This window comes from Physeter macrocephalus, chromosome 1, assembly GCF_002837175.3.
Source record: "Physeter macrocephalus isolate SW-GA chromosome 1, ASM283717v5, whole genome shotgun sequence".
NCBI classification, from domain to species: domain Eukaryota; kingdom Metazoa; phylum Chordata; class Mammalia; order Artiodactyla; family Physeteridae; genus Physeter; species Physeter macrocephalus.
This window is the reverse complement of record NC_041214.2, coordinates 46722683-46733043: the sequence shown is the minus strand read 5'-3', so window position 1 is coordinate 46733043 and position 10361 is coordinate 46722683. Positions and strand designations below refer to the sequence as shown.

Sequence of the window (10361 nt, the reverse complement as noted above, 5' to 3'; positions counted from 1 at the left end):
CTTCCCTGGTGGTGCAGTGGTTGAGAGCCCACCTGCCGATGCAGGGGACACGGGTTCGTGCCCCGGTCCGGGAAGATCCCTCATGCTGCAGAGCGGCTGGGCCCGTGAGCCATGGCCGCTGAGCCTGTGCGTCCGGAGCCTATGCTCCGCAACAGGAGAGGCCACAACAGTGAGAGGCCCGCGTACCGCAAAAAAAAAAAAAAAAAAGTTAAAGAAACAAATCTAATATGGAGTCAGATTTCTTCTTCGCTATTACACCTGCCTTGAGAAAGTCGTCAGGATAGTAGATGTGGGACAGAGGTGTTCTCTCCCGTCCAGCCAGAGGCTGAAGACTGGAGGGAGGGGACAAAAGAATTCCTCTCTTGCCCTCCCTACAACCCAAGCTACTTACTGGGCCCCTGCCCCAGAGTCACACTTTAAAGTCTCAAGCCTGTCCCTCCTCTGGCTCTGCCCCTCTCCTCGGCCAAGTATGCCCAGAACCCATCCTAGCTTCTAGATCAGCTCCAGATCTGAAGCCCCTGCCCGAATGGCCCTGGGCTGCTTCCCAGGCCTGCACAAGCCTCCTTCCTTGGATGTCACAGCCGAACTACACTGCCAGTATCCAAAGCTCTGGGCCCCAGGGATGGTGAAGGGGGATGAGCAGAGCTTGGACCTAGGAGCCAGGGTATGTGAGAGGCTGAGCAGTGCATTGGTACCTGGGGTGGAAGGAGCCCTAAACTGTAGCATTTACTGATTTCCACAGTTATCAACACTCCCACTGGGGACAATTTCAAGATACCAATGTGAAGTCACAGGCTCACAAAATTCCTGAAAAAATAGCTCCTCTTGCTATGGGACAAAGGCAGGAGTGGGAAAAGCACAGGGACAGGCTAGTGGCCTTCATTTGTATTTTTGCCCCAGCCCTGCATATATTAGAGGTAAGCCAAGAGCATCATTTCTGCATCAACAAGGATGCTGCTCTGGGCATGACTGATTGTAGCTAACCGTGATAAGCTCACAAAGGAGGACCTTTCCTCCCTAACAGGGTTCCATGCAGAAGACAATATTGTTGGTTGCCTACCCGACAGCCGTTCTCCAACCCCTTGTTCTTTCTGGGAGAGACTGCTGCTCTCTACAGAGGGTGAAAGACACTACATACCAGCTTTCCAAGCTCCTTTGCCACATGAGACCCAACTGGCCAGTGGCAGCTGAGACGTGAAGTCTGCTGGGGCCTCCTGAGAAAGGTCCCCCCCTAATAATCAAGAGGAAGGTCTCTTCTTCTCTGGACACAGTGCTTCTGTTGTGATGCCTGATGGTGGTGCCCTCTTGCAATGTTACAAACATGCACAAGATCACAAAGAAGGATCAGAAGTTCCTGGGTTTTGTTTTGTTTTTATTACCTGTGATAAAATACACATATCATAAAATTAACCATTTTTAAGTATATAGTTCAGTAGTGTTAAGTACAATCACATTGTTGTGCAACCAATATCCAGAACTTTTTTCTTATCGATATTTTTTGAAGGATAGTTGATTTACAATGTTGTGTTAATTACTGCTGTACAGCAAAGTAATTCAGTTATACATATATATATATACATTATATATATATATTTTTTTTTTTATTTAATTTTTTTTTTTTTTTTGCGGTACACGGGCCTCTCACTGTTGTGGCCTACATTATAATATTCCTTTCCATTATGGTTTATTACAGGATATTGAATATAGTTCCCTGTGCTATAGAGTAGGGCCTTGTTGTTTATCCATTCTATATATACTAGTTTGCATCTGCTAATCCCAAACTCCCACTCCGTCCCTCTCCCACCCCCGCCCCCTTGGCAACCACTAGTCTGTTCTCTATGTCCTTGATTCTGTTTCTTTTTCATAGATAGGTTCATTTGTGTCATATTTTAGATGCCACATATAAGTGATATCATATGATATTTGTCTTTCTGACTTACTTCACTTATCATGATAATCTCTAGGTGCATCCATGTTGCTGCAAATGGCATTCATTCTTTTTTATGGCTGAGTAATATTCCATTGTATATATGTGCCAAATCTTCTTTATCCATCCGTCAATGGACATTTAGGTTGCTTCCATGTCTTGCCTATTGTGAATAGTGCCGCTATGAACATAGAGGTACATGTTATCTTTTTTTTTTTAATTTTTTTTTATTTTTGGCTGTGTTGGGTCTCTGTTTCCGCACAAGGGCCTTCTCCAGCTGCGTCGAGCGGGGGCCACTCTTCATCACGGTGCGCGGGCCTCTCACTGTCGCGGCCTCTCCTGTTGCAGAGCACAGGCTCCAGATGCGCAGGCTCAGTAGTTGTGGCTCACGGGCCCAGTTGCTCCACAGCATGTGGGATCTTCCCAGACCAGGGCTCGAACCCGTGTCCCCTGCATTGGCAGGCAGATTCCCAACCACTGTGCCACCAGGGAAGCCCTACATGTATCTTTTTGAATTACAGTTTTGTCTCCAGAACTCTTTTCATCTCGCAAAACTGAAACTCTGAAATGCCTCTCCATCCTGCCCCCCCTTCATCTCCAGGCAAGCACCATTCTACTTTCTATCGCTATGAATGTGGCCACTCTAAAGTACTTCATATAAGTGGAATTATACAGCATTTGTCGTTTTGTGACTGGCTTACACTCAGCGTAAGGTTCATCCTAGTTGTGGCATGTGTCAGAATTTTTAAGACTGAATAATATTCCCGTTGCATGTACATGTGCCACATGTTGTTTATCCATTCAGACGTCAGTGAACACTTGGGTTGCTTCCACCATATTAGGCTACCATGAATAATGCTGCTATAATGTGGATGTACAAATACCTTTTCAAGATGCTGCTTTCAATTCTTTGGGGTATAATCCCAGAAGTGGCATTGTTGGATCATATGGCAATTCTATTTTTAGGACTGCCATACTGTTTCCACAGCAACTGCACCATACACTGTTGGTGGGAATGTAAATTGATACACCCATTATGGAGAACAGTTATGGACGTTCCTTAAAAAACTAAAAATAGAACTACCATACGACCCAGCAATCCCACTACTGGGCATATACCCTGAGAAAACCATAATTCAAAAAGAGTTGGGCTTCCCTGGTGGCGCAGTGGTTGAGAGTCCGCCTGCCGATGCAGGGGACACGGGTTCGTGCCCTGGTCTGGGAGGATCCCACATGCCGCGGAGCAGCTGGGCCCGTGAGCCATGACCCCTGGGCCTGCGCGTCCAGAGCCTGTGCTCCGTAGCGGGAGAGGCCACTGCGGTGAGAGGTCCGCGTACCGCAAAAAAAAAAAAAAAAAAGAGTCATGTACCACAATGTTCATTGCAGCTCTAATAGCCAGAACACGGAAGCAACCTAAGTGTCCATTGACAGATGAATGGATAAAGAAGATGTGGCACATATATACAATGGAATATTATTCAGCCATTAAAAAGAAATGAAATTGAGTTATTTGTAGTGAGGTGGATGGACTTAGAGTCTGTCATACAGAGTGAAGTAAGTCAGAAAGAGAAAAACAAATACCGTATGCTAACATATATGGCATCTAAAAAAAAATGGTCATGAAGAACCTAGGGGCAAGACAGGAATAAAGGCGTAGACCTACTAGAGCATGGACTTGAGGACATGGGGACGGGGAAGGGTAAGCTGGGACAAAGTGAGAGAGTGGCATGGACATATACACACTACCAAATGTAAAACCGATAGCTAGTGGGAAGCAGCCGCATAGCACAGGGAGATCAGCTCTGTGCTTTGTGACCACCTAGAGGGGTGGGAGGGAGGGAGATGCAAGAGGGAAGAGATATGGGGATATATGTATATGTATAACTGATTCACTTTGCTATAAAGCACAAACTAACACACCATTGAAAAGCAATTATACTCCAATGAAGATGTTAAAAAAATTAAATTAAATTAAAAATTAAAAATAAGTAAATAAATAAAATAAAATGCCACATTAAAAAAAAGTAGTTTCTAATAATCTTAACTACAGTTATGATTGCCACAAATAATATAAATTATGATATAGTGTAAATTTTAATCTGTTATTGACTATACTAGATGACACAATGAAATGCTTATTTGCTTGAACCCATATGTAGACTCCTAGCAGCTACATCATTGAACTGACACAGGTGTTTTGTATTGTAATTCAAAAACCACAGATGTCCTTGCCATTATGAATGGTATTCCAAAATAAGGAAATACATCTTGGTCTGGTTTTGCCTTGAAAAAAGAAAAAGGATTTAGGGGAAGAGGTAAGAGAATCAACTACAAAAAACTTCACTCTTTTACACTTTTACTACAAAAACCTACATTTTCTGTTAGGATCAAAAACTGGAAAGCACTGCTGTGCAGGAAAGGTCTGGTCTTGAGCATCCTGTGTTCCCCTAGCACTTGAGGACCTCCTGGAGCAGACAGGTCAGCCCGGCACCCCCTTCTGGACGCTCCTGCTCTGGGCCCCCCTCTAGCTTCGCAGGGACCTTGGGGGAAGGGAAACTCCTCGACACAACCCCCTCCCCGGCACACTTCTGCCCCTGAGCCTTGAGAGGTGACTCAGAGCTAATGGCGGGCGAGGGAGGACCATGGACAGACGGCAGGGCTCAAGTTCACCCCGGGTTAAGGCAGGTGAGGTGTCACCCTTTAGCTGCAGGGTCTCTGCCCACCCCAATCCCCAACACATTCTCCACTCTGGCCCTTCTTTCTCTTTTAACTGTGTTGTTGGCGTACCATCACATCACAGAGGTCGGCCCTGGAAGGGATTCTGGAGGGTGTAGTTCAATCCCCTCACTTCGCAGAGAAGCGCTGAACCCAGGACAGGAAAGGGAACCTCTAGAGACCATTGAGGATACGGAAGTTATTTTTACTGTCCAGAAGCATTAAGCCAATGATTCCTGCCCTCTGAGGTAGAAGTTCACCTTGGACGATGCCGGCACCAACTAGAACACGAAGGATCCTCCCTGTATGTTCTCGTCTGGGGGACTGGTGATGAGATATGGACTCGGTCATCTTCTGTCCCTTGTTTTAGATCCTCCTGAGGAACCAGTGTCTGAAGGCTGAGGTCATCACTGAGTCAGTCTTTACTGACAGGGCAGTTTCTAGCTGAGAAGGCCTAAATCAAGAGCCACCCCTCAGTGACTTCAGCCCAGAGGGCTTGTGAGAGACTCACCACCCAGGCTGAGCAGGGAGAGGACCCTCCAGGGCACCTCACTGCCCCCAGGGATGACTCCTGCTTTCTCCTCTTTCAACTTAATGGCTGGGACCTAGGGTCTGTATAGGCTTCACTGTCTGCAAAGTTTTTAATACACCTCATTTAGTCTTGCAGCCACTTGAGTTTACCCTTTTTACAGATGAGAGAAAATTTTACTTAGGGGATGGGGGGATAACATTAGACTATTATGTATTGAATCCTTGCCTAAGAGCTTCCCCTTTACCCCTTCCCAAATAACCCACATCTGCAGAGATCAAAGCATACCTACTAAAAACCACTCTGCCAAGGAGACCCCAAGCCCAGTGCCTCTCTGTTACACATAACAGCTGAGAACAGATTCTAAGGCCCAAATATCTGGGCTTTGCAATCCGACTCTCTACTCAGTAGCTGTGTGACCTTCAATAAGTTACTGAAACTCTGAACGCTGGTTTCAGAATCACCTCTTGGGGTTAAGCAATACTGGTGTGGCTGCTAATGTTTAACAACCAGCTCCCTGGGAAGGAAAAACATATGTATGAGTGTGTATATATGTATTATTCTTACTGAAAGGCTATGCAGCACACAATATATAAACCATACAATACTCTTTACTGTAAATTCCATATAAACAATTAATTCTCATATAATGCATTCCTTTATTTTTGCCAGAGTTGCAACTGACAAACAAGTATAGTTCTGGCATGAATGTTAATTGATATTTTAAGTATATTAATACAACAAAACAAATAAGAACTATGTTAGAACTTGACTTGTTTATCAGTGATAGGAGAAACTTCTTTGCTGAATCAAATAATAGTTTTCAACTACTGGACAATTTCTTCACTTCTCTGTGCCATTTGCAATGGTTAATGGCAACAGACTTTTAACCTGTATTATTAACATTTTCTCCATCACCTTCTGAAGTCTAGAAAATCAACAAAACAATAAATCAAGCCCTGATTCAGAACATGTGCAGCTTTTCACGGTATAAATAATCCCTTGGCAGGGAGTTGGGAAGAGATGTGCAGGAACACACCGTCATGAAGTATTCCTACCATACACATAACCCACCATACACATAAAGCATTAACAATAAACTTAAAAGAATTAGGAAGAGGTGAGCTTTGAGTATTCTCTTTCAAATATAACTCAACTGTAAGCTTATATGATTTAACTTTTAATAATGGTTGTATTTCTAACAACCAAGTCCCTAAATTCCTGAACATGTCACACCAGACCTCAGGAGCCCCCAGAAGCCGGCCCCGGCACAGCACGGCTGGAACAGGAGCTGCTGGCAGCCACCAGTGCAAGTGCTGTGACTGGCAGCCACCTGCTCCACCGGCATACAACTTCACAACACTGTCCGGATTAGCGCCCTGAATTTTCATGGAACCTCACTTTACATTTGGATTAAAACATAAATAAAAATCCTGAGACACAGATGTTCAATAAACGTAAGTAATGAAGAACTAAGCCATCAGTCTATTCCTCAAAAATCCTGTCAGTTAAAACAGTTTAGAAAAAGAACAGCAATTGCAGGGGCAGGGGCGGGGCAAAAAGATATCGAGAGAATGGAAGTGTTAGGTGCTTTCCACTTTTGGAAACTACCCTACTTGTGTTTAACTGCAGAATCTCTCAGGAAATGAAATGCCTCTTGTAGGAGGGAAAATTATAGATGAAAATTTACAAGCAAAGCAACAAAGTAATGGGAGGAGGGGGAACTGCTGAGGTTAAGGATAAGGAGGGTTCAGAGAAAAATGAAACGACAGAAGAGAAAACCACTTACCTTAGAGACCTCAGAAGATCATACTCAATTCTATGTACACCACTAGGAAAATGGAGAAAAAAAATTTAGGAACACCATATTCACCCCAGGTGTTTTGTATTGAGTTTTTTTAAAAAACACTGATCTCACCCTCTTTAGTAATTTATGTTAAAATGTAGGGGAAATGCTGATTTTGAGAGCATGATTACCTTCTAGGGAATGTGCCCCATATAAAGCGTTCTGGAGAGGTTCTGAGCTTCCTCCAAGATTGCCCTTATGGATCCTACACCCGTTCGATGCACTGTTGCTCTAAGTGGATCTACTACTCTGGTGTCTGAAAATCACCCCACAGCCACCAACTTTCACACTGTGAAGAGCAACTCTGACAAGTTTCCTAGAACACAGGCCATTGTTGTTCCTACACTTTTAGACAGAGTAAGAGTTAAGAAAAGCAAATGTAACAAATTTTAACAGGCTGAAATGTGTGTAAAAACTAAAACCAGATCCCGCTGTCTTTACTCATTTACTCAACTGTAGCATTCCCAAAATTTGGAAGGACTTTAATCTCTTTTGTTTTCCATCAACCACACATTTACTTAGAGCTCAATGTTTCTTACACTGTACAAAAAAGGGGCAAAATACAATGCAAATTTGTACAATAATCGACAGAATATGATCAACATCCTGATGAAAAACCAAAGTGGGTTAACAGGGATTTTTTTCTCCAGAAAGCACACTTTCCAAGGAGCCCTCAGAAGAGCTCAGCACAGAAAAAAAAAGGGGGGGGCGGTTATTTGGTGGAGAAAGTTTGGGAAAAACTACATCCTACTAAATCCTTCCTTAGGATCCACGACACACATTTGCTCATTAGAGAACAGGAATGCCACAAAGACATCTCAGTAACCTTGGTTAACCCAGTATTGCCACATTTGTTTAATCAAGAAGCCCATTTCTCCCACCTAACATCGATTAATATTCACAGAAAAGTAGTGGATATTACTGGTCTTGGAAACAACTGCAGGGAATGCTGATTTAAGTAACTACCTTAACTTTGCCCGTGTGGCTGTAACCACTGGGAAAGAGAAAAGGAGGTCGTGGTCCTGCTGAGGCTCCTTATCCCATTCTCGGCCAAGGCTGAGTCTCAGCTACATCAGGTACCCTACCCCTTCCTCTCTCACCATCTCCTTCCCAGAAAGACCACCTTATCAAATACGGCAAACCATTATTCAGCTGGCATTACAGGAAACAGTAACGATCCTTGCTGGAATCTCTAAACAAACTCTACAACAGGCTTCTTTTTAAAACAGTCCTGCATACAGACATGCCCCTTCCCACCACTGAATCAGAGATCTGTTCAATGCATAGGAGACCCTGCTCTGCTCCAGGGAAAGTAGTAAGTTAAATTATACATGGTCTTACCAAAAAGTCAGGATAAAAAGATACCAAAAACCACAGCTGGTTAGAAATAATATTTATTATTCCCTCCCCCCATGTACAGATTACTTTTCAGAAACAGGAAGATATTATCCATGTCTTCATCAATAACAGTTTGTAGAAAATAAAAGTAATTCCTGTCTTGTCAACAATATAGTTCTATCATTTTTTTAAAACAATAGCCATTTTATTTTTCCATGTTAGTTCAAGAATAGCTTCAAGTTTTATGTTTCAGATCAAATCAAGACAATCTTTGTTTCTAGGTAATTTCCTGACAGAGCCCCTCCCCCCAGCCCCTAAAAAATTCTATATCCTAAGTGATAAACTCTTCTCGTACATTCAGCAAACTTTATATTGGAAAAGAATAACTGAGATAGGTACTTACTCTCGTGCACAGTAATAAATCTAGCTGAGCTTCTACACCTTGCTTTGCAATGATGTTTACATAAAATAAATCATATCTTATCAAGTTACAATGGTAATTTCTTGAAATGTAGTTACGAAAGCTATACACAATCTACTGAAATTTCCTTCTAATTTCTGAATCTGTAATTAAACCATCGCCATAAGGAAAAGCTTCATCCCAAGAAGATGTTCCCCCTTTTCCTCAGCTATTTCTCTCTAAAGGCTTGAACCCTCTCTCAGATCATGTAAAGAGATACATTAAAAGCACAGGAAAAAAATGTTTTAGCTCGCTGACATAATGCCCTTAAGTTTGCTGACATAATGCCCATATTTTAACTTTAAAATGTAAAATCAGAGTTAAAGCATCACTTAATTCATACAGTACATTGTTCATTAATCAACAGTGTCCCACCAACTCAGAAGTTCCCTAAACTGGTTGTCTTCTCTGCATTTAGTAGGTTTATAACCAATGACTCAATCAAAGAATGTGCTTGTAATAGGCTGCTGGTTTAATTCTAGAATTAGAAGTTTCAATCTTGGGCTATTTTCAAATACAGAAATGCTACAAGTGGCATATGAACTATTAATTTTGTTTCCCATTACCTACAGGAAGAATTTGTTCAAATAAAATTTTACAAGACAAAATGCAAATCTCTATACCTATATATAGATGTATACATGTATATATTGAACCTAACTAAAGTTTTATAAGCAATACTAACATAGTTCTGGTTACACATTCCTAAAGACTTAGTAACTGTTTTAAAGATATATGTTATAAAGAGGCTTATGCAAAAGGCAAAAATTAAGAAACAACATGATCTTTGAGGTTTTCAGTATTACTTCAAAAAAGCTGTTTCTATTCCCCATATAAGAAAACTGTGCATTTATCTTAGAAAAAAAAATTATAAAAAGATAATGCTATCATGTAAAGAGTTCACAAAAACTATACTGTATATCCCATAAACGTCATACCTATTTAAGGTAAATCACGATTATGGTTTATATTGTATTACAGACATCACCATCACCTTTCCTCTTTAATAATGAGAGGGTTTAACTCTGTTTTAACTTAACCAGTGCCACAGAAATTCAAGTCCCAGTAGCAACAAGTTAAACAAGGTTACTACAAAATAAGGCATTCTGCTCACATGTCGTTAAAGTAACAGGCTGAGTATAGTAAAATGGGATCTTTTCGTTTCTGTAATTTTATACAATCCAAAAATTATATAGAAGGCAATTTTACCCAAAAATCCAATTAACTGCTATCTTCCAGGGCAACAGAAAAACATACATAAAATCCTCAACTTTTTGGCAATTTTCTCCAACTGCCATAAAGACGCTGATCTTGTCTATTTAATAAAAGCCCAGTATCAGAAATATGGATGAAATTTCTCTGACTATGCCATTTCTAAGCCTGTAGGTCACACACTAAATGATTTTTCAAATTATAGACTAAATCTAATTTGACAAAATCCCTGTAGTGTTATTTAGGGGGAAAAAAACAAGTGGATTCAGAACACACTTGCACACCCATACTCACACACACAGGCACACATCAACATATTGAACAGTTTTCTTAA

At 41.6% G+C, this 10361-nt stretch overlaps 1 long non-coding RNA gene across 2 annotated transcripts in view; it reads right to left on the bottom strand.

Moving 5' to 3' along the window:
- The window catches only part of LOC114486378 (uncharacterized), a 58094-nt gene extending 50931 nt beyond the window's left edge, over positions 1-7163 (bottom strand). Inside the window, exons 1-4 of one of the 2 annotated variants that reach the window (XR_003680020.2) lie at positions 6961-7163; positions 4903-5688; positions 4715-4816; positions 1139-1379 (exon numbers count right to left, since the gene is read on the bottom strand). This is a non-coding gene — a long non-coding RNA (uncharacterized lncRNA). The remainder of the gene's footprint in view (positions 1-1138; positions 1380-4714; positions 4817-4902; positions 5689-6960) is intronic. The other variant, XR_008615879.1, reaches the window with a different exon arrangement.
- Positions 7164-10361: the final 3198 nt, after the last annotated feature.